This window comes from Heteronotia binoei, chromosome 8 (genome assembly GCF_032191835.1).
Source record: "Heteronotia binoei isolate CCM8104 ecotype False Entrance Well chromosome 8, APGP_CSIRO_Hbin_v1, whole genome shotgun sequence".
Lineage (NCBI taxonomy): Eukaryota > Metazoa > Chordata > Lepidosauria > Squamata > Gekkonidae > Heteronotia > Heteronotia binoei.
Genome location: NC_083230.1, coordinates 100006182 through 100030825, shown reverse-complemented (window position 1 = coordinate 100030825; position 24644 = coordinate 100006182). Strand labels below are relative to the sequence as shown.

At 44.4% G+C, this 24644-nt stretch overlaps 1 protein-coding gene across 1 annotated transcript in view; it reads left to right on the top strand.

The window, feature by feature from the left end:
* The first annotated feature begins 13077 nt into the window (after positions 1–13077).
* The window catches only part of RESF1 (retroelement silencing factor 1), a 68632-nt gene continuing 57065 nt past the window's right edge, over positions 13078–24644 (top strand). The window contains exon 1 of the mRNA XM_060245718.1: positions 13078–13249. The gene's annotated coding sequence lies outside the window, so the exon portion shown is untranslated. The remainder of the gene's footprint in view (positions 13250–24644) is intronic.

Sequence of the window (24644 nt, the reverse complement as noted above, 5' to 3'; positions counted from 1 at the left end):
TGTGAGTCAGCAGGCCAACAGACCCATGGAGATGTTGGGCAGCTGAATCTCTCTTGACCAATTATTGTCCCAATTGACCCAGGGTTTTGTATGCGCGCTAGGTAATAAAACACTCCACGTTCTTTACACTTCGTTTGAGAATTAGGTGTTATGCATCTGCCAGGTACTGGTGCTGGACGTACACGCAGGTATGTTTTTAACCCTTGCACTTCCCAACATTTCCTGCATCTGGGTGTGGGGCTGCCAAGTGTTGGTACACAGATAATAGCACAAAAAACAGCAACAAATTCCTGGGAAACATACATGTTTTGACTTTCAGCAAAATTGTTAACTAAATTTCAATTTCAAACAGCTCGTCGCTATTTCAGTGGGGACAGCGGGGCTATCCTCGTTTTCAGAAGAATCAGAAGTATCTCTATGGAGGGGCACAGGAAAACACTTGACGCACCACTGATTGTGCCAAAATTCAGGATCAGTAAGGTGCGCTAGGGGAAGTGTCTCAGCGAAAGTCAAAGTGTTCTGGGAATGTTCCCAGGCACAAAACCACCCACCAGAATCAGGAAGGACTTGAAAATAATAGCGAATTTTCCAGGTTTGATGTTTGTGAGGGTCAGAGTGTTGAAAGCACACTTTACCCCACCCCTGAAGTGTCATCTCAAAATCACTGAACCACCAATACTGCCAGTTGTAGTTGTCACAAAGATACCCAGTGGTGACTAATTCAGGCCCATAAGGATACTGCAGTGGATCTTCAAATTGCAAGGCAAATATGGTATAGCGGTGTTCATCACTCCACTCGGAGTTGTCGTCTTGGTGACAATTCTGCAGAGGAAATGCTTGCATGAGCACATCAAGGACTAGGCGGAACTAAATAGAGAAGCACATACATTATGAGAAACAAAAGAACAACAGTAGCCACAAAGATGACAATGCATAGTACTGGGGGGGCTTGAAGGGCCCATGGACTCATCAGAGGAGCCTCCAGGTTGACTCCCTCCATTGTGAGAACTGGGCTGAGGGTCACCTGAAGCCACACCATGGGCAGGTCGGACACACTTCGCTCGCACCCATAAAGGACCTGCAGGGGTGAGAATAGAAGCAAGCCCACGCCCCCAGGTAATGAGTGGTGCTGGACCCAGCCAGGTTTGATCAGGCAGGGCTCTGTAATACACCAAAGGCTGAGGCAAAACAGGTCGAGCAAGGAAGTGTCGATCATAAGGTGACGCCATTGCTGAAAGAGAGGAAGTGCCTGCACCTGGGATTGAAGCAAAATTTAATTGATTATAAGTAAACAACACTTTGTGAACTTGTTGTGTTATGGAAACCAAATTAGGGGTCCTGAATTTCCCCTGTTGTAATTGTTTTTCCAAGAGTGTCTTAAAGGAGCGATTGGCCTGTTCCACAATGGCTTGACCTGTGGAATTGTAAGGAATGCCATGACAAAGGGTGATGGCCCACTGTGTGCAAAATTCTGCAAAGGCAGTGGAGCAGTAAGAAGGAGCATTATCAGTTTTGAGCTGCTGGGGCTTACCCAAAACTGTAATGGCCACCATTAAATGAGCAATAGCATGGGTGGCAGTCTCTCCTTGTTGAGGGGTGGCCCAAATGACCCCTGAGTAGGTATCTACAGACACATGAACAAATTTCCATGGGGCCAGTGAGAAAACATGGGTGACATCCATTTGCCATAATTCATTAGAGCCCAAACCTCGAGGATTCACCCCACCCTCAGTATGGACAGGCAGAGACAATGGTCTGAGCCTGGGAAAGGGGAATGCCAAAGCCTTTAGCCAAGCCTTTAGCATTTTGATGAAAGAACTGGTGGCTGGATACATGATCAGAAAAAAGAGAATGTACAACTGCATCAGCCCGTCTAATGCCCTCAGCCAAAGACCCTCGAAGAGAACTATGGCTACGAATATGAGCAAGGAAAAATTCATGGGTGCGTTGTTCCAAAAGCCCTTGGAGTGTGAGGAACAACGCCATCAAATTAGAATCTATGCGGGGGGCAATATAAGCACCAGGCAAATTATTAACCAGATGACAGACATACTGAGAGTCAGAAATAATATTAAGGGGTTGGTCAGAAAACAATTGAAAGGCCAAAATAACCGCAGCCAATTCTGATTGCTGCGGAGAACTCTGGCAGGCGGTATATTTAGTAACCCATTGTGAGTCTGTTTTGCACACAATGGCACCTCTGCTACAGCCACCATCAGAAAAAAACAGTGACAGCTGACCGTAGAGGAGTGTGAGAATGCAATGGCTTAAGGAAAATAGGGGCAGATGACTGCACCAAAGATAAACGGCGGTCTTGAGGTAGGTGATAAAAATGCCACCTACAAAATCAGCCAGAGCAATTTGAAAAGGCAATGAGGTAAGCATAAGGTGGTCAAACTGAGCCTTGGGAAAAGGCATAGTAATAGACTTCAAATCAGTCCCAATACATTCTAAGGATCTCTCTCGGGCTTGGGCACATAAATCAGCCATAGTTTCTGGATAGGGCAGGATGTTCTTGTGAGACCCGTGAGAGAGGTACAACCATTCAAGCAGAAACAATTGGGATCCCTCAAAGGCAGCTAACACACCAGTAGGAGTTTGAGGCGTAAGAAGAATTAAAAGAGACAACTCTGATACTAGAGGGCAATCGATCCACCCATTGTTTTCCCAACCAAGAATTAATGTCCTGTAAAGCTCTGTGGCCACTAGATAGCACCATAATTACATCACTGGGATTTTGAGCGGTTTTTAACAAAGCGAAAAGGGGACTAAGGAGGCTGGTAGGGAGGGAAAAATAGGGGCGCACCCAGTTTAAAGTCCCCAAAAGCTGTTGGAGGGCAACAAGAGTCAGGGGAGAGGGGAACTTTAAATGGGGAACTACCGGAGCCGCAAAAGAGTGCAACATTTGGTGACCCAAATAGAGATAGGGCTCTCCCAATTGTATCTTTTCAGGAGCCACTTTGAGACCAAAGGGTTGAAGGGATTGAATCAAGTCCCCTAACCATTCAGGGGGAATTTTGAGGGCTGCCACCAGAATGTCATCCATATAGTGGTAGACTACAGCCTCTGGGTGCTTTTTCCTAAAGGGGTGCAGTGCCTGATCCACAAAATGTTGACAGATGGTTGGACTATTGAGCATACCCTGGGGCAACACCTTCCAGTGACAACGATGTGTAGGTGTTTGATGGTTAATCACTGGAACAGTGAATGCAAATCGCTGCCGATCAAATTCACTGAGGGGAATTGTGAAAAAACAATCTTTAAGATCCACAATGAATAACTGAAGATCATGAGGTATTAAATTTGGATTTGAGGTACCACATTGCAAAGGACCCATGGGTTGAATGCAAGCATTCACTGCTCTGAAATCGTGTAACATCCTCCATTTTCCACTTTTCTTTTTTATGACAAACACAGGGGTGTTCCAGGGGCTGGTAGTAGGTTCAATATGACCAGCATGAAGCTGTTCCTGAACTAAGGCATGCAGGGCTTGAATTTTTTCAAGAGGTAAAGGCCACTGATCAATCCACACAGGATTGTGGGTGTTCCAAGTTAAAGGTAGGGCTGTTAAGGGCATGGTTCCTCAATACTCAAGGTAGTATCAAACTGACTAAGGAGATCATACCCCCACAGATTGACATGAATATCTAAGACATAAGGATGAAATTGTATTTGATAAGTTGAATCAGGAAGAGAAGTAGATAGATATTGAACACTACGATACGCTCCCTGTCTTCCTCCCACACCCCATACACTAGGACACTGTTCCAGAGGCCAATCAGAGGGCCACTGTAGATGACTGATCACCGTTACATCAGCCCCAGTGTCAACAATGCCTTCAAAGGTCTTACCCTGAATAACAATATTCTGCATAGGTCGCTTTCCGGTGATGGATGCAGTAATGCCTATCACTGGATGTGGAGGTGATGTAGACCCGAAGCCTCCAGTCCCACGTTCCTGATCTGCTCCCCCTGCAGGTAACAGATAGGGAACTAAAATGAGCTGTGCAGGAGATATTCCTTTAGGGAGGGTCTGAGGGAGATTAGTCCATAATTGAATTTGGAGAGTCCCCGTGTAATCAGAGTCTATGACCCCAGGAATCACAAAGATTCTACGTTTCCCACTGGAAGAACGTGGTAGGATTAGACCAACATAACCAGTGGGGAGTGGACCACTCATCTGGGAGGGAACCACCAACACTTCATTTGGGAATTTAAATTCAATTTCTTGTTGAATGATTAAATCCATGCCTGCACTGCCCTTAGTGGCACTGGGGGTATTTGTCACAGAGGGAGAGTCTACTTTGGGGGCATCTCTATTTTTACTGGGGCTAGAGATGGGCCTGAATTTGAGTTTCCCGCTAGACATTCGTTAGCCCAATGAAAACCTTTCTTACACTTAGGACATTTGGTGCATGGCTTTCCACGATTTTTTCCTCCCAGAGGTTTGGAGGCTTGATGACTCCCTACCTCCTGGGGCTCGACAATCAGATCTAAAATGCCCCGCCTTTCCGCAATTAAAACAATTGCCCTTTGGTTGAACCCCCTGACTAAAGGCAGCAGCTAGTAGTGAAGCTTGATGTATTTGACTGCCCACATCCTGACACGCTTTAAGCATATCTGCTAAATTTGGATCTTTACCTAAGCCCGTGATGGCGTGGTGACACTCTGTGGTCACGTTGTCTTTGGCCAGTTTCATAAGTAGCTCTGCTTGAGCGTCAGGATTGTCAATTTGTTGCTTGAGAGTTTCCTGTAAGCGATTTATAAAATCTGCGTAGGGCTCGTTGGCTTTTTATCGAACATTAGAAAAGGTGAGGGTTGGTTTACCAGATGTTGGCACCCTCTGAAAAGCACGAAAGGCACATTCAGAAGACACCTGTAAAGTAGCTGCCGGCAAAACAATTTGTGCATCAGTAGTAGAAAAATTTCCAGCCCCATACAGTTGTTCTGGGGTATAAGCTCCTCCTGAACTATTGCCCCTAAGGAGACATTGATGTTGAAACTCACTATCCCAAACCACATATTGTGCAGGAGTGACAAGCATACGGATTGTGGTTTTCCAGTTCTCAGGAACCAGGTTATAATTACGCACAAGGGCTTCTAACATCCCTTGAACATAAGTACTGTTTATCCCTGTGTCTCGTATAGCCTTACATAGTTCACTGAGAACAGAATAAGGCAAAGGTTTATATTCTACAACTACTTGACCCTGTGTAGTTCTTTGGTCTGTTACATGAACTGGACAGACTGCCAACATTTCTGTTATTTCTCCTACTTCCTCCTCTTTAGCTTCAACGAGGGCTTTTTCTAAGGTTTTTCGAATTAAATCTGGTGGCCTTTTTGGAGGGTCTATGGGGGGAAACAAAGGAGGTGCAGCTGGTACAGAGGTCAAAGGACTCACTGGGACCAGGTGAGATTCATTATATGTAGATGGAAGGTTTTCTGAAGACAAAGGTTTCACTACACATACCAGATTGTGGCAATCTATGGCATGATGACACAGATGCCAAGTATGAAGAATCCTAATAGGAGGTCGTGGTTCCATATGAAGACTTTTGCCAATTTTCTCCCAGTCTTTTAATTTTAGAGAACCACTCAGAGGATACCATGGACATGGTTGTCTAATTATTTTAAACAGATTCTGTAACTGAGACGAAGACACAGACCCGCTGTTTTTCCATATCAGGAATCTTAACTCCTCTACATGTTTCTGCTCAGCCTGTGATAAATTTCCACCCATTACCGTATTTTTCGGTCCATTGGAGGCAGGTGCCTGGCTGGGAGACAAGCGGCGAAATCGCTCCGGACCATTAGACGCAGGTGCCTGGCTGGGAGACAAGCGGCGAGATCGCTCCCTCCGCCCCCACCGCAAACCGAGCACTTCACAGGGAGCGATCTCGCCGCTTGTCTACCAGCCAGGCACGCAGGCGCCAGCGTGCTTCCCCCCGCTTGCGTGCCTGGCTGGGAGACAAGTGGTGAGATCGCTCCCTGCGAAGTGCTGGGTTTGCGATGGGAGTGGAGGGAGTGATCTCGCCACTTGTCTCCCAGCCAGGCACGCAGGCACAGAGGAAGCACCCGCCCCCTCCGCAAACCCAGCGCTTCGCAAAGCGCTGGGCTGTGGAAGGGGTGGCGTGCTTTCCCCTTGCCTGTCTGCCTGGCTTCAGTTGATGCTTACAGCAAGCGCCAGGATCGCTCCCTCCACCCTCCGATCCCAGCGCTTGCTGAAAGCAGCAGCTGAAGCCAGGCAGAGGAAGCACCCGCCCCCTCCGCAAACCCAGCGCTTTGCAAAGCACTGGGCTGTGGAGGGGGCGGTGTGCTTTCCCCCTGCCTGCCTGCCTGGCTTCAGCTGATGCTTACAGCAAGCGCCAGGATCGCTCCCTCCACCCTCCGATCCCAGCGCTTGCTGAAAGCAGCAGCTGAAACCAGGCAGAGGAAGCACCCGCCCCCTCTGCAAACCCAGCACTTCGCGAGCGCCTGCTGTGGAGGAGGCAGTGTGCTTTCTCCCTGCCTGTTTGCATGGCTTCAGCGCTGATGCTTAAAGCAAGCGCTGGGATCGGAGGGCGGAGGGAGTGATCCTGGCGCTTGCTATAAGCGTCAGAGCTGGAGCCAGGCAGGCGCGGGGAAGCGCTGGGATGGAGGCAGCGGATCGCCCCCCCTCCCGGAGGAAGGTACGTATGGTACCTTCGCTCCATAAGACGCACACAATTTTTACCCTACTTTTTTTGGGGGGGGAAGTGCGTCTTATGGTGCGAAAAATACGGTACTTGCCAAATGAAAGGGGTAGTTGAGAACGACGACGAGTGCACTCAGGGGCCTTTTCTTCAGGCGTTTGGCAAGTAGAACTGAGCTGCCGCCGAAGCTGCGTTGCTGTCGGAACCGAGGGTGCCCTACGTTAGGGCGCCAGATGTAGGAAGGAAGCACACAACACACGTGTTCTGGGAGAAGTGCTTAGCTTGCAAGCCAGCAATCTTTATTTTATAGGGTTTAGCTCTTAGATTTCGTCATATTAGTCACAAGATTCTCACAAGAAACATGCAAAGCATTTACCAACCTTTACCCTAGCACATATCCAGAAATAACTCGTCTCAATGTGACAGACGTTAGAACATTTCTATTTCCCCACATTTCGAAAGTCCCGGCTGGGCTTTGTCTGGGTAGCTAAACTAACTCGTGATACTTCCATACTTGTAACAGGTCACCGTTTCAAGGCACCATGCAACAGCTATAGATACTACACCAAAGCAGCCATTTTCTTTATGGAATTAACTCTGTTGCCAGGGGAGGAGTTGGCAACCTTATAAAAGTGTGTAGCAGAAAAACAGGCCACTTGGTGGAAAGGCAAAGACCAGACGGACTTGCATTTTAAAGGTGTGAGAGCCTTGGATCTGATGAAGGTCTCCGGTTTTTATATTCACAGATAATTAATTATAGTTAATAAGAGAGGAAAGGAAAGATCCCCTGTGCAAGCACCAGTCATTTCCGACTCTGGGGTGACACTTTTTTCACGTTTTCACGGCAGACTTTTTATGGGGTTGTTTGCCATTGCCTTCCCCAGTTATCTAATCTCCCCCCCCCCCGCAAGCTGGGTACTCATTTTACTGACCTTGGACTGGACGACCATTGGCCTGATCCAACATGGCTTCTTTTATGTTCTTATGAGTCAACCTCAAGCTGGCTACCTGAAAACCCAGCCTCCACCAGAGATCGAACTCAGGTCGTGAGTGTCAAGCATGCGGGTTCTCAAGTTAGTTTCATTTCTCACTACTTCTACTTTTCAGGCAATAAAGCAAGAAGGAGGGAGGGAAAGAATAACAGAGCTAGCAAAGCTGGGTCCTCCATGATACTTCACAGACCAGTGTTAGACAGGACCCTATAACAATCAATTATCAATGGAATTTCACCATGCTTGACATACTGCCCCTTCTAACATCAGCCTCGGGTTTTCTGAGGGAACGCTTTATGAAACTTGTTTATCAAGTCAGGGGCTAAAACATCTTTTTTCTGCTACCCATTCATTTTCACTGACTGGAAAATGTTTCCATTTAATCAAATAATACAACACTCCATGTTTCATTTGTGCATCTAATATCTCTTGCACTTCAAGATGACTCCGATTCTCAATCTGGATAGGTTGTGGAGCTGGTGGTCGAGGGTGCCAAGGAGTACCACCCAGGTCTCTTCGCAAAAGACTGCAATGAAAGACAGGGTGTATTTTACTAAACATCTTGGGCAACACCAGTTTTACTGTCACTTTATTAATTACCCTCTTGATCTTAAAAGGACCCAAAAATCTATAAGCCAGCTTCTTTGAAGGTTGATTCAATGGAAGGCTTTTTGTTGACACAAATACAGAGTTCCCCACGTGGAAATCCTAAACGGGCACATGGGATTTATCATACTCCACCTCCTCAGGATCCCCGTCAAAGGTGGCTTCCAGCTCCCTTCCTCGGCCCCCTTCTCGAGGGGCCGGGGGTGCCGCCAGTTGCACCCGTGGCAGTACTGCTGAGGGTCTAGCCGCAGGCAGTTGCGGGGCTCTTCTCGGGTCAGTCATCCCCAGAATCCGGTCGACTTGCCTGTTGAACTCTCCGGCCATCATGGTGGTCATCGCTTGCATCTTCGACTTCCTTTTGGACCATTGCTCAGAATTCTCGAGCAATCTCGTCTTCCTCCTCTTTCGGGCCCATTGCCTCGTGGGTCCCAACCACCTCGGCCAGAGGTGGGTCGGCTTCTGTGCCAGTCACTGTTGCACTCCCCTCCTCTCCAGGCTCGGCCCCCTCGCCCTCTTCGTTGGCCATCTTCACCCGGCGCATGTGCCTGGTTAGGATGGCCTCTCTGCGCGCCGGGGCCTCATCCATTGTGGTGGTAGAGGTACGTGGTTGCCACTGATGCGGGGTGACCAAGAGTTGTTGAATGTGGAGAAGGAAGCCCTTTCCAGCGACTCTTCGGGCGTCTAGCACGTGCCACGGTGGTTTTGGTGCTCTTGCCCCTTCTTCAGGTTCTGGAAGTTCACTGCTCACTGGAATCTTTTCAGCCATTCGGTTATAAAGTTGCCAGGGCGGTTAAACTTCTTGCAAGATTACTCTCAAAATGTCAAGCATGCGGGTTCAATGACGAGTCGAAGTTGATACAAAGACTATGTTTATTGATAGACCGGTACTTTCTGTGTAACAGGTTCTTGAGAGTAATGCTGCAAAGCATTGATACCATACTTTTAAGGCTTACTTCAAAAGGATTCCAAAGGATGGGGGTGTGGGGTAGCTCTCACACATAAACTATCATAAATGTCTACATTCTCATAGTGTTATCAGGACTCTGTCCTTGCTTTCCCCAGATGTGTCACACTCCCTACCAGGAATGTATGGGAAGGTGCTGATTACTTCTTCTCAAGTTAGTTTCATTTCTCACTACTTCTACGTTTCGGGCAATAAAGCAAGAAGGGGGGAAGGAAAGAATAACAGAGCTAACAAAGCTGGGTCCTCCATGATACTTCACAGACCAGTGTTAGACAAGACCCTATAACAATCAATTATCAATGGAATTTCACCATGCTTGACAGTGAGCAGAGCTTAGGACTGCAGTACTGCAGCTAAACAGTAAAGAACAGTTCTATTTCTTATACATTATTGCAAGCGTTATATTACAAGAGGAACGAGGGGGGGCGGCATAGTTTATTTCATATATGGCATTAATATTACTAACATCTCAGTGCAACATTCTATATCATAAACATGTTTTGCTCGTTTCATTCCTGCTCTTAGGACATTTCCTAGGTGCATTTACTTAATGTTCTGTTCCAGCAAGCTTAGTTCCTCTTCTAGCTAATTCTGCTGTTTCTTGCATGCGGGTGAGGGGACAACTTCCCTTTTATTCTGGCATTATTTCACATTCTTGATATCATTTTATTCTAGGCCTGCTATAATTGCATGCATGGCTAGTATATTTCTATTATTTCTTGCTTCAGCATTCTAACATGGCTGGGTCCTGATCTTTTCTCCTTGACATTTTCTCCTTCACAGCCCCATCTCCATTCCTGATACTGTTCAATACATTTATGGGTTGTTTCACAGCTGTTTAATGGGGACTTGGCAGGTTGTGATGACCTCCTTTGACCAGCCCAGTGACTCTGATTCTGAGTCCTCAGAAAAAGAGACTGATGAGGACTAGAGGGATCAGGGAAGGCCCAGCACTGCAAAGGTGCTTGCTGCCATGTTCCAGCAGAGCCAAAGGTCTTCTCTGCCAGATAGGGTTGCGAAGTCCAATTCAAGAAATATCTGGGGGCTGTATTTGTACATCATCATCATCATCATCATCATCATCATCATCATCATCATCATCATCATCATCATCATCACATTTTATTTGTATCCCGCCCTCCCCGCCGAAGCAGGCTCAGGGCGGCTCTGTACAAATACAGAGCTTTTGCTGATGATATAATGTTTATAAATGAAAACCCCATACAAGTTACACCTTTGTTGTTAGCCAAAATACAAGAATATGGGGAGTTGGTGGGACTTTGTATTAATAGAGAAAAGTCAAAAATTCTGTGTAAAAATATGCAGTTGAACAAGCAACAAGAGTTACAGAGACTTACGGGCTGTGAAGTCACCTCTAAGGTAAAATACCTAGGGGTGGAGTTAACAATGAAGAATATTGATCTGTTTAAAAATAATTATGAGAAGTTATGGCGTAAAATGGATGAAGACATGTTAAAATGGAACAAGCTTAATTTGTCATTGTTGGGTAGAATAGCTGCAATCAAAATTAATATCTTACCAAGAATAATGTATTTGTTTCAAACTATTCCTATTGTGAAGGATAGCAAACAATTTGATAAATGGCGAAGGAAAATCTCAGAATTTGTGTGGGCTGGGAAGAAACCAAGAATTAAAATGAAAATTTTGACAGATGCAAAAGAGAGAGGTGGGTTTCAACTACCGAATTTAAAATTATATCAGGAAGCAGTTTGTTTAGTGTGGATGAAAGAATGGATAACGTTGTTAAACAAAAAACTTTTAGTGCTGGAAGGTCACAGAAATAAATTTGGCTGGTACGTGTATTTGTATTATGGAAAAAAGAAGATGGACGTTTTTTTCTCTCACCATTATATAAGAAATAATTTGTTAAATACATGGATGAAATACAAGAAATATGGAGATGAGAGAAGACCATTATGGATAGTGCCAGCTGAAGTAATAAAAATAATGGCTGAGATAGGCGAAGAAAAGTGGTTGTCATATAATCAATTATTAAAAATACAAAGTGGCAAGATAGAACTGAAAACTGCTGAAGAGTTGAATCATAATTATGATTGGTTTCAAATGCAACAAATAAAGAGCTTGGTGGAGAATGATATTAAAACTGAAGGAATAAGGAAAGAGCAAACAAAAATGGGAAAAGTTCTGCTTGGAGACAATGATAAATTAATTTCAAAAGTATATAAATTACTTCTACAATGGTCTACAGAAGATGAAGTAGTGAAATCTCAAATGATTAAATGGGCAATTAATGTAAATAAAGAAATACAGATGGAAACTTGGGAATATTTGTGGAAGAACTCTATGAAACTTTCAACATGTCAAAGTATTAAAGAAAACTGTTTTCAGATGATGTATAGATGGTACATGACTCCTAAAAATTGGCAAAGATGAATAACAAGATGCCAGACAGATGTTGGAAATATAAAATCATGAAGGTTCTTTCTACCATATGTGGTGGACTTGTGAAAGAGCTAAAATGTATTGGCAGATGATTCAGCAAGAGATTTCTAAGATCTTGGGATATGAGTTTAACAAAGTTGCAGAGACTTTTCTGTTGGGATTACAAATGGAAAAAATTCCAAAAGAAGATAGAACTTTAATCTGGTACTTGCTCTCAGCCGCTAGGACATTGTATGCGCAGTTGTGGAAGCAAGAAAAAATACCAGAGAAATGGGATTGGATTATAAAAGTAATGACATGGAGTGAAATGGACAAATTAACAAGAATATTAAGAGACTATGATTTAGAAGTTTTTAAGACGGAGTGGAAAAAGTTTAGAAAATATGTAGAAAATAAAAGGACATTGGACAATTTTTGATAATTATTAAGTTTTAAAAAGAAGAAAAATATAATTTTTTGTTTTAATAGTTAAGGGTATCGTTAAATATTTGCATTTTAAGTAAATAACACCAACGGGGGTCAAGAAACGGGGTGGGGGGAGGGGGTAGAAAGTAATATATGGAGTAGATAAAAGAAGTTTTTAAAGATGCAAGAAATAGATTTATTACCATATGTTACCAATAAAATTGTTTTAAACCAAAAGAAATATCTGGGGGCTTTGGGGGTGGAGGAGCCAGGAGCAAGATTGTGACAAGCATAACTGAACTCCAAAAGAGGGAGTTCTGGCCATCACATTTAAAGCTACCACACACCTTTTAAATGCCTTTCCCTCCATTGGAAATAATTGAGGATAGGAGCACCTTCTTTTGGGATTCATAGAATTAGACCCCCTGGTCCAATCCTTTTGAAACTCAGAGGGTGTTTTGAGGACAGGCATTGGACACTTTGCTGCAAATTCGGTGCCTCTACCTCAAAAATAGCCCCCCCCCCAAGCCCCAGTTACCCACAGATCAATTCTCCATTATATATGGGAATCAATCTCCATAGGGAATAATGCAGTGCCAAGCAGACATTTCCCTCCCCCCACCCCCTGCTTTCTGATGACCCTGAAGTGGGGGGAGGGCCTCCAAACCAGGGGATCCCCTGCCCCCACCTGGGGATTGACAATTTTACTGCCAGACTCTGTAAGGGAGACCTTGCCACTTGTCCCTGAGATAATCACCAGGTCTGCAGATTAGAGGTTTCCTCTAGGCAAGATCTGAACCTCCAGGCAAGATTTTCACTTTGCAGGAACAGTGGCAGAAGAAGGCTCAAGCTGACATGGCTCAAAGGAGGCATGAAGCCCCATCCCAGAGCCAAGCAGTGAAGACAATCATTCTTTGCAGGATCTTGTCCAAAGCAAAGTGCAGCTGCAGGAGCTTAACACCTGCCAGTAGGGCAGCTGATGAGCCTGAATACTTCCCAGCCTATTTAGACTGTGGTTTGGGAATTAACCGCATTAACTGGTTCACTGAGTGTAAGTCTGTGTGCCAGTTCCCGCTCTTCGCCATCATTTCTAGCTCCTGGGGGCTAGTACTTATCTCTACTTGCCTATCTCAACCTGAGGGCAATGCTTCAGAGGAGACCTGGGCTAATCTGTAGAGCACAGGACAGGTAGGGAATGATTCTATCTGCTCATGACTAACTACACCTCTTTAGTGGCCAACCCACTTGGAGGGGGCTAAGAAGGTTTCCCACTCTCTACACTACTGTGCTTTAGTAATAGAGCGAGAGCAGGATTCCCTGAGGTCACTGCTGGTATCTTATAAGCCACAGAACAAAGTATGACTTTAATGCCACCTTTAAGACCAATGAAGTTTTTATTCAGGGTGTGAGCTTTTGTGTGCCACACATCCTGAATAAAACTTTGTTGGTCTTAAAGGTGCCATTGGACTCTTAAACTTTGCTCTATTGTTTCCCTCCTGGATCTGTTATAAGCCATGTAAGCTGAGTTATTGCAAGGGAGATAGCGAGTAAGGACTACTGGAATCAAGAGAAGCATGTGGTAGTAAGGAACTTCCTGGATGCATAGAGAAACAGCTCCATGGGAAAGCACAGAGCAAAATTATTGTAAGGTAGAGCAGCATATAAGCATGAGGGACTCATCCCAAGTGATTGGTTCCAGCAGCGAAAACCCCAGTGTTTGGGACTCCATTTAGATCACTGATAACTAGTCCCAGGTATCCCTTGAACTGGAGGCTGTAGTTAATTATGTATTCATTGTTCCACTGCAGGTTTTCCTGTTCTGATAACACCAGGCCCACTAGAGAATGTCCTGTTCTATGTATTTTTCCTTTTTTCCCAGGTGGGCATGTTGGTTAAAGGATTCTTCCAGAGTATGCAATATATAAAATGTTTTTATTGTATTTTATTGTTTTATTATATGTTTTACTCTCCCGAGCCCTACGGGGAATGGGCAGAATAAAAATTTACTAATAAATAAATAAATAAATATGGGTTCAAGTCCTGCTTCTTCCTTCTATTTTCTAGCTGACTGGCTTGTTGTTGGCCAAAAGGTCAGGTTTGTCTTTTTGCAAGCTTCTCCCTGCAATTCAAATCATTCTCACCTGGGTGATTTCCTTCTGGGAACTACTGGGGAGATGACAAGGAAGCCTGTGATGGTGTATGTTCAGTATTATGTGGTGTTGTATGTTCTCTCATTGCTGTTGTAGTTTCTGCATATCCTTTGCCTTGCCAAAGATTTTTCTTCCTTAAGCCTTCTGTGGAGATGAACCTTTGGGCATCTGGTATGTCTACATGGGATGTTTCTGTAAAGTGAACTGTGGAAGGGATTTGATCAGAATGACCATGGGTCTGCCTCTGTGGTTCTGCCTGACAAAAATGAATTTGGTTTTGGTAGAAGAATCAAACCATCATCTGCAGATCTCCCCAGAGTATATTCATTCCAGAGTTTCATTTGCTGGGCATGCCATAGTATTCTCCAGGGCTATTTTTTTTTTTGAGCAGGAGGAACTCATAGGAATGATGTTCCAGTTGGTTTGGCATCAGGAAGTGTGTGTGGCCTAATGTACAAATGAGTTCCTGCTGGGCTTTTTCTATGAAAAGCCCTGTGTGAAAAACAATGGTGGTGTCAGGGGTGTGGCCTAATATGCAAATGCGTTCTTGCTGGGATTTTTCTACAAAAAAAAGCCCTGGCGTTTTCTATAGTAGAGAGTACTCTGTTTCCTTGGTTCCTTCTCCTGTTGTGCTTTGTATTTGGTTGGGTTGGGTCATGATGATGAATGTCAGTGTTCTTTGACTGGCTACTTCCATCTATGCTTGACAAGGTATTGTCAGCATGCACTGTATGAATGTAGGTAAAGGCCATGCCTCCTTGTTGAGCTTGTTGGACTTACCTGCAGCCTTTGATAGAGTGGGTCATACCATCTTGTTGAGGTGCTTGAAGGCAGAAGCAGGCTTTAGGGGATATATGCTAAACCAATGTTCCCTCTAAGCTGAGTTAGCATGAGCTAGCTCACAGATTTTTAGTCTCCAGGTCACACATTTTGGTCTTAGCTCAGGAAGAATGACCCTAAAGCACAACTTTAATACCAGTAGCTCACAAAGTTGAATTTTTGCTCACAACATTCTGCAGCTTAGAGGGAACATTGTGCTAAACTGGTCTGAATTATTATTCATAATGGATTGAACTCAAAAGGTTGCTGTGGGAGACCAGTGGTCACCAGTGGGAGGCTTATCCTGTAGAGTTCCACAGGGCATAGTCCTATTTCCTATGTTTTTCAATCTCTATGTAAAGCCCTTAGAACAAATCATAATCTGCGGGTTGGATGCCATCAATATGCAGATGATATCAAGCCCAAGCTCTATATGTCCGTACCCAAATCTCCTGGTGACACAGTAGAAAAGAGTGAGAGTCCAGTAGCACCTTAAACTGACTAACCTAGGTGCCTTGTTCCCTGTTGTCAACTTCCTCTAAAAAAGGTTGATTCTGTTGATAGAAGTCAAGTTCAGTGAGCTTTTCCTTAATCATTTTCTGTTTCTGGTACAAGATGCTGACAGAATGCTTCAGCAGCTTCTTGGAGAATGTATGACAAAACTCTCACTATCGTTTGTGGGGCAAGCAGATTGTAGAGTGTGTTTTTTTGTTGTCAGTCCCTTTGGTATAATATGTCTTCTTTGGTATAATAAGTCTGGTGAAGCTAATACTGTTGTAAAAACACTTACTTCCAACTCTTCTGATTTTCTTAAACTCTTTCTTCCAAATCTTCTGACTTTTATACCAAAGATGAGAAATATTATACCAAAGGTGAGAAAGGTGATACAGTTGAGGTTCTGAATATGTGCCAGGCTGCTTTGGCAAATTGGCTAAGAATGAGCAAATCAAAACTAAACTCTGAAAAGACAGAATTGTTGGTTGGGAGATCCAAGAGGGCAGCCATGTTGGTCTGAACCAGTAGAATAAAGTAGGAGTCAAGTTACACCTTTCAGACCAACAAAGTTTTATTCAGAATGTAAGTTTTTGTGTGTGCATGCACACTTGTTCAGACGATGCACACACGAAAGCTGAATAAAACATAGTTGGTCTTAAAGGTGTGACTTGACTCCTACTTTGTTCTGTTGGTTGGGAGGACAGAGATCATGAAGTACATTGTGCTCCTCACTTTTGATGGCGTTCAGCTGACCCTTGCAGACTCAGTTAAGAGCCTTGGAATTATACTGGACCCAACTTTATTACTGGTGAAGCTAATACTGTTTTTAAAAAAGGCTTTCTTCCAACTCAGCCTAGCCTGAAAGATGGCCTCTTATCTTGTGGCTAATTTAGTAACCTGGATCCACACCACAGTAACATCAGGACTAGATTACTGCCATGTACTGTATATTGGTTTCCCTTTAAAATTGATTTGAAAAGTCCAGTTGGCACAGAATTTCACAACTTGGCTATTATTGGGAGCTAAATAGAGTATGCATATTACATCAATCCTGCAGGCACTCCACTGATCGCCCATCAGTTACTCGGCTCAATTTAAGGTATTGGCTATCTCACATGCAAAGCCCTTCTTGGCCTCTCATATCAGTAGACTGCCTTTCCCCCTACGCTCCATGACAGCTTTGCTCATTGGAGCAGGGTCTTCTGCTGGTGCTAACCTGCAAATGGGCAAATCAACAGCTGCCTGATCACATGACTCCTCTGTGGTAGCCCCTACCTTGTGGAGCAGCCTGCTTGAGCAGGTTAGGAAGGCTTTCACTCTCCCAGCTTTCTGCAAACAATGCAAAACTCAATTATTTAAGAGGGCTTTTCTATGCAGGCCGTTGACTTGGTTTACTAAATGATGCATAGAATCATAGAGCTGGAAGGGATCTCCAGGGTCATCTAGTCCAACCCCCTGCACAATGCAGGAAACTCACAAACACTTCCCCCTAAATTCACAGGATCTTCATTGCTGTCAGATGACCATCTAACCTCTGTTTAAAAACCTCCAAGGAAGGAGAGCCCACTACCTCCCGATCCACTGAGGAATCGCTCTAACGCTCAGGAAGTTCTTCCTAATGTTGAGTCGGAAACTCTTTTGATTTAATTTCAACCCACTGGTTCTGGACCTAACTTCTGGGGCCACAGAAAACAATTGCACACCATCCTCTAAATGACTGTCCTTCAAGTACTTGAAGATGGTGATCATGTCACCTCTCAGCGGCTTCCTCTCCAGGCTAAACATCCCCAGCTCCTTCAACCTTTCCTCATAGGACTTGGTCTCCAGACCCCTCACCATCTTCGTCGCCCTCCTCTGGACCTGTTCCAGCTTCTCTATATCCTTCTTAAAATGTGGTGCCCAGAACTGAACACAATACTCCAGGTGAGGTCTTACCAGAGCAGAGTAAAGTGATACCATCACATCACGTGATCTGGACACTATACTTCTGTTGATACAGCCCAAAATTGCATTTACCTTTTTAGCCACTGCATCACACTGTTGACTCATGTTCAGCATATGATCTACTAAGACCCCTAGATCCTTTTTGCACATACTACTGCTAAGACAAGTTTCCCCCATCCTATAACTATGCATTGGATTTTTCCTACCTAAATGCAGAACTTTACATTTATCCCTGTTAAAATTCATTTTATTGATTTTAGCCCAGTTTTCCAGCCTGTCAAGGTCATCCTGTATCCTGTTTCTGTCATCTTCTGTGTTTGCAACCCCTCCCAATTTAGTATCATCTGCAAATTTAATAAGCATTCCCTCTGTTCCTTCATCCAAATCATTGATAAAGATGTTGAACAAAACAGGTCCCAGGACAGATCCTTGAGGTACTCTACTTGTCACTCCTTTCCGAGAGGATGAGGAACCATTCACAAGCACTCTTTGGGTGCGATCTGTCATCCATTTACAGATCCACTTAACGGTAACAGGATCCAAACCACATTTTACCAACTTGTCAACAAGGATAGTATGGGGAACCTTATCGAAAGCCTTACTGAAAGCAAGATAAACGATGTCTACACATTCCCCTGATCCAGCAAGGTAGTCACTTTCTGAAAAAAAGATATCAGGTTAGTCTGACATGACTTGTTCTTGAGAAAACCATGCTGGCTTTTAGTAATCTCATCCATTCTTTCTAAATGTCCCAGAACCGACTGTTTGATGATTTGTTCTAAAACTTTTCCAGGTATAGACATCAAGCTGATGGGTCTATAGTTAACCAGATCATCTTTTTTCCCCTTCTTGAAGATGGGGACAACATTCACCTGTCTCCAATCTTCCGGCACCTCTCCTGTTCTCCAAGAGTTTACTAAATGTTTACTAAATGATTCATGAAGTTACTTAGGAAAATTTACGGACTGTGGTCTATATATGATGTATAACTTGTTGAAACTAGGATCTGCTATGGAATTTTGCATCATTTAATGTGTCAATACTCTGCTTGGTTTGGTTTTTAGACTTCTTGTGGGTTTTGCAACTTCGATCCTATTGAATTGCAATCTGGCTTGAGTCCAAGTAAGAAAGGCAGACTATAAATAACATAAATTTAAAAAGTATGCTAGTGCCACGCTGGCATCACTGATGCACCCATGTCTGGAATCTAGGATTACTGTCTCTTGAGAGTCTTGGTAGAAACTAAAAGTCAATATAAAACCACTTGTAAACCTACAGGGGGCGCGGTCACATGTACCATTAGTGACGACACAGCTCCGTCTGGCTGACGGATTAAATGTGTTCGTTCAGACATCCATATCTGTCAATTGAGCATGTCAAGTGAGCATGATCTTGCTCACAAGATTCTGCAGCTAAGCGGGAACATTGGTTATAGGTACAAGGGATATGCCTCCTTAAATACTTCAACTATCCTATTGGTAACTTGAGGACAGCTAGAAATAGTGCTTGTGAAAAGGGTATTCAGTTGTTGATGTGAACAGATGCAAAAATAAAGTCCAAAGCCGTTTGATGTATATAGTTGGGCCATGGAACCTGAGAAGTATGAATCAAGGTAAGCTTGAAATCATAACATAGAAATGGAACTTTTAAAGACTGCTGTCCTGAAACTGAGTGAAATAAAGTGGACTGGATTAAGGCGTTTTCAGTCAGAAAATTACAAAGTGTCAAGTCTAGTTTAGTTTAATATGGTCAGAGACCCATCCAAAAAGAAAGAAAACAGGAAAATAGGTAACAAGTGGCATTAAAAAAAACACACCAAGGTACACAATTCAACATGGGCACAGTACAAAATATTATACATAAAAATTTCAGTTTCCATTTCTAGTTATAAAACATAAATTAAAATATTTCATAGCCTTTTAAACGTTTTTATAGAGACGAGAGAGCACATTCTCTTTGGAGAGATTTTAGCTTTTATTTAGATAACATTTTAGCTGATAGGAACCAGGAAATTATTATGAAGGCTGCAACGTTTGCTGTACAAGTCATAAGACTCCGTAAACAACTAATGGATAAAAACATCTACAAAGTGTTTAACTTGGGGAATGACAAACACAGAAAAAAAAGTAGTTGTCCTAATCAGGGCCAGCCCTCCCACTACGGAAACTAGGCAGTTGCCTAGGGCGCTGAGAGGCGGGGGCGGCAAATTGGGCTCTCGCCCCCCCTTCTGGTACCCCAGGCAAGGGCTTAGCTTGCCTCCCTCCCTGCCGCTGCCACCACTAGCCCCCTCTGGGCTGCTGCCCCCCCCACATGGCATTCTGCCTAACCCCGCCCCCCAAGGCGCTCCGCTTGCCTACCCACCACTGCTAAAAGTGGCGGCACTCCACTCGCTTCCTTCCCCCTGGGGCTCATTAGCTAAAAGTAAGCTTAGCTGGCTTCACAGCTCGCACCTGCACATTTTGTTTCTTAACAAAATGTGCAGGCTGTGAAGCTGGCAAAGCTTACGTTTAGTCAGCGAGCCCCAGGGGAAAGGGAGTGAGCGGAGCACCACCGCTTTTAGCAACGGCAGGCAAGCAGAGTGCCGGAGGGAGCCTGGGGGCCCTGCGGGACACCGTGCCTGGGGGGCGGAGGGGAGGGGGCGTGGAACTGCAGGGAAGGATCTGGGGGGGGCGCTTGGGGAGGTGCCAGGCAGCAAGTCTGCCTAGTGCGCCCCAGGGCATCGGGCCAGCCCTGGTCCTAATAGTGAGGTGAAATGTAGCACAAGCAATCAGGGGCATAATCTGACCACATAATATAAATGACACTTTATGGAAAACCTGTCAATATCAACATCATTCAAGTTTACACCCCAACTACAGATGCTGATGAGGAAGAACTGAAAGCTTTTATGCAAGTGTCAGGGAAGAAACCGATCACACACCTAAGCAAGATTTGCTGATGATCATAGGTAACTGGAAAGCAAAAGTAGGAAGCAAACAGAATCAAATATTATTGGAAGGATTGGATTAGGAACATGAAATTAAACAGGAGAATGACTCATATAATTCTGTGACAAAAAAATTTTCATTACAAAACACATGTTTCGGGCAACCAAACAGGCAATTATATGTGGATATCACTGGAGGGCCAATACAGAAATAAAATAGATTAGATAATTAGAAGCAAAAGGTAGAGAAGTTCTATTCTATCTGCCAGAATAACACCAGGTGCTAGTTGCAATACAGACCATGAGTTGTTAATATAAAAAATCAGAATATAGCAGTAAAACATAGTGCCAAAATACAATTTAAACAACATTTCTGAAGAGTTTAAAGACCATGTAAAGAACAGATTTTTATTGCTAAAGTCAAGTGAATGTGAACCAGTGGAACTATGGGTTGGAACCAGATATATTACCAAGGAAGAAAGCACAAACACTATTCTTGTAGTCCATGAAATGAAAAGTCTTAATGCAGGCCTCATTTTGGGCAGAAGCTCACAGGAGCAGAGCTCTGGAATCTCTAAATTGTATTGTTTTGGTTTCTTAAACCCATTCTGAGATTCGGAGTGGAGGGTGGGATATAAATCCAATATCATCATCTTCTTCTTCAAGTACTTGTTTCTGGACTGCATTGTTCAACCCCCCTATGAGAATTTTGCTGAACTCTAAGATTTGATAAACTTCCTAATCCTTTTTCCCACAAAAAATGGGGAAATAACCAAAACATATCAAGCAGACAGATAGAAATCTTCATCATGCCACCATGGCCACATAAAGTAATTTTAAAAGTGTGATGGGAGTAAGGTTTTATTATGACAATTAGAATTCAAGAAGCATTTTAAGGTAGATGCTGAGTTGTTATAATTCAGTACACCTTCTGGTGATGTCAGGGGTGTGTGACATATTCAAATGAGTTATGCAAATAACTTGTGCTATGAGTTCCAGCATCTTTTTCTACAAAATGACCCCTGCCTCAACGGATGATTAATGAAACTTTTTTAAAATTGCTAAAGACAGATGGGAAGTAAAAGGTGACAGAAATAAAATCCAAATAATGTCTAAATACAGCATTCCAGTGACATAAGAACATAAGAGAAGCCATGTTGGATCAGGCCAGTGGCCCATCCAGTCCAACACTCTGTGTTACACAGTGGCCCAAAAATTTATATATATATACATATATATACACACTGTGGCTAATAGCCACTGATGGACCTCTGCTCCATATTTTTATCTAACCCCCTCTTGAAGCTGGCTATGCTTGTAGCCACCACCACCTCCTGTGGCAGTGAATTCCACATGTTAATCACCCTTTGGGTGAAGAAGTACCTCCTTTTATCCGTTCTAACCCGACTGCTCAGCAATTTCATTGAATGGCCACGAGTTCTTGAATTGTGAGAAAGGGAGAAAAGTACTTCTTTCTCTACCTTCTCCATCCCATGCATTATCTTGTAAACCTCTATCATGTCACCCCGCAGTCGACATTTCTCCAAGCTAAAGAGCCCCAAGCGTTTTAACCTTTTTTCATAGGGAAAGTGTTCCAAACCTTTAATCATTCTAGTTGCCCTTTTCTGCACCTTTTCCAATGCTATGATATCCTTTTTGAGGTGCGGTAACCAGAATTGCACACAGTATTCCAAATGAGACCGCACCATCGATTTATACAGGGGCATTATGAAACTGGCTGATTTGTTTTCAATTCCTTTCCTAATAATTCCCAGCATGGCGATAGCATTTTTTATTGCAATCGCACACTGTCTTGACATTTTCAGTGAGTTATCTACCACGACCCCAAGATCTCTCTCTTGGTCAGTCTCTGCCAGTTCACACCCCATCAACTTGTATATGTAGCTGGGATTCTTGGCCCCAATGTGCATTACTTTGCACCTGGCCACATTGAACCTCATCTGCCACGTTGACGCCCACTCACCCAGTCTCAACAGATCCCTTTGGAGTTCCTCACAATCCTCTAGGGTGACCATAATGTCTGAAGGCCAGCCAGGGACACCTTGGGGGGGGTGGAAGGCAGGGGTGCGCGCGCGCGAAGCGCTCACGCCGCCGGGAACAGGAAGTGACGTCACTTCCGGTGACGTCACTTCCGGTGACGTCATGCCACCGCCGGAAGCAGGAAGTGACACCACTTCCTGGGACATCATTTCCCCCGCGTCACCTGCCGGAAACGGGAAGTGACATCACTTCCTGTGACATCACTTCCCCCAAATGACATCATTTCCCCCAAATGCCACTGCCGGAAACAGGAAGTGACTTCACAGCACTTCCTGTGACGTCCCCAAAATCCCCCAAATATCACCGCCGGAAACAATTTTGTTCTCAAATCCTGTATATACTTCATCAGTATATGGGATAAGGCACTTTCTCAACTGTGCTGCATAATGCAGCCTATTTATTTTGTCCTGTTTGCTCTGTTGGCTCTATCTGCGCCACCTTCATCACTTTCGGGGTGTGGATCCCCCAGTGGGGTGGTCTCGCGACTCCCTCCACCGGCTGTTTCTGATAGCCCTGCGCCCCCTCTTTCATTTGATATGTGTCCCGTGCGGGTGCCACCCTCCCGCCAGGAGATGCCGCAAAATGAGCCCCCTTGAGGCTTATGGCGGCAGGGCTCGGGGGAAGCGAGCTAGACTGCTGTTCTTTTGAGGGGTTATAGAGTGTTTCGAGCCCGTCCCTGTGGCATCGGTCCCATCGTTCTGGGACCCAGGAGGCCGGCGCAGCAGCACGCCGAAGCAGCCTGTCACAGGTCGAGATGCAGGACAGGAACCCGGAAGTACAGGACAGGAACCCGGAAGTACAGCACTAGGTTGGGAATGGCTTCCACTGTTTAAGGGGGAAGCCCATATCTGTTTTGAATTAAGTGACATTATTTAGCAAGCTTTCATCCAAATTTGTCAATTAGAATCTTATCATTTGAACTGAGTCTAGCACTAAAGTCTCTCCCCCCCCCTTTAGAATCAGGTGTGCTGGAGTATCTAATAAAAGTTCTTCAATAAAAAATTCAGATTAATTACAGCACCTTGCTGTATCTGATCATTTTTGCTGGGGAGGGATATATACATTTAGTATTAGAAGAGACCCCATTTTGAAGTGTAGGAGGATAGCCATTGCCCATGGGTTTGAATTTTTTAGATGGACACATTCAATTTAAGTGATGTAGAAATTAGGATTCCTAAACCCCCGTGAAGGGTTTTAGAGGTGGGGTTTGATGCAGTGTGCTGGAAGTGATATAGAGGAGTGAAGCTCAGGAAGTGACATCACTTGACCTTTGACTTGGAAGTGATGTCACTTCCTTGCTCCTGGCTCCACCCCCAAAGTCTCCTGGCTCCACCCCCAAAGTCCCCAGATATTTCTTAAATTGGACTTGGCAACCCTACCTTCTAGACCTTTCAAACAAATCAAGAAAAAGCATTAACGAGACTGTCCCTCTCCCTCTGCTAGGCTTCCCAAACCTCCCACTCTGGCGGGAGACTTCTGGGTTCGCAGCCTCATCTCCCGCTCTTCAAAACTCTGGAAGCGGGGGTGGGGGGTGGAGGGGGGGGAGAACATACCTTTAGGCTTCATGTTGTAGAGCTCCTGAGCCGTTTGCAAAATATCTGCTCCTTTAAGGTTGGGCAGGAAGCAGAAAGGGCTTCTGAGAACGGCCCCTCCCTTTCTTTTGCTTTCGTTTTCACAGGAAGTAGAGTTGTCCGGAGGAAGATCTGGTAAGTGTGTGTGTGTGAGAGGGAGGGGGCAGGGGATTCCCTAGTTTGGAGGCCCTCCCCCCCTTTAGAAAGCGTGGGGGGGAGGGAAATGTCTACTAGGCACTCTATTATTCCCTATGGAGAACGATTCCCATAGGGAATAATAGGAAATTGATCCGTGGGTATTGGGGGCTCTGGGGGGGCTATTTTTTGAGGTAGAGGCACCAAATTTTTAGTATAGCATCTAGTGCCTCTCCCCAAAATACCCCCCAAGTTTCAAAACGATTGGACCAGAGAGTCCAATTCTATGAGCCCCTAAATATGGTGCCCCTATCCTTAATTATTTCCTATGGAAGAAAGGCATTTTAAAAGGTGTGCTGTCTCTTTAAATGTGATGGCCAGAACTCCCTTGGAGTTCAGTTATGCTTGTCACATCCTTGTTCTTGGCTCCACCCCCAAAGTCTCCTGGCTCCACCCCAAAGTCCCCAGATTTTTCTTTAATT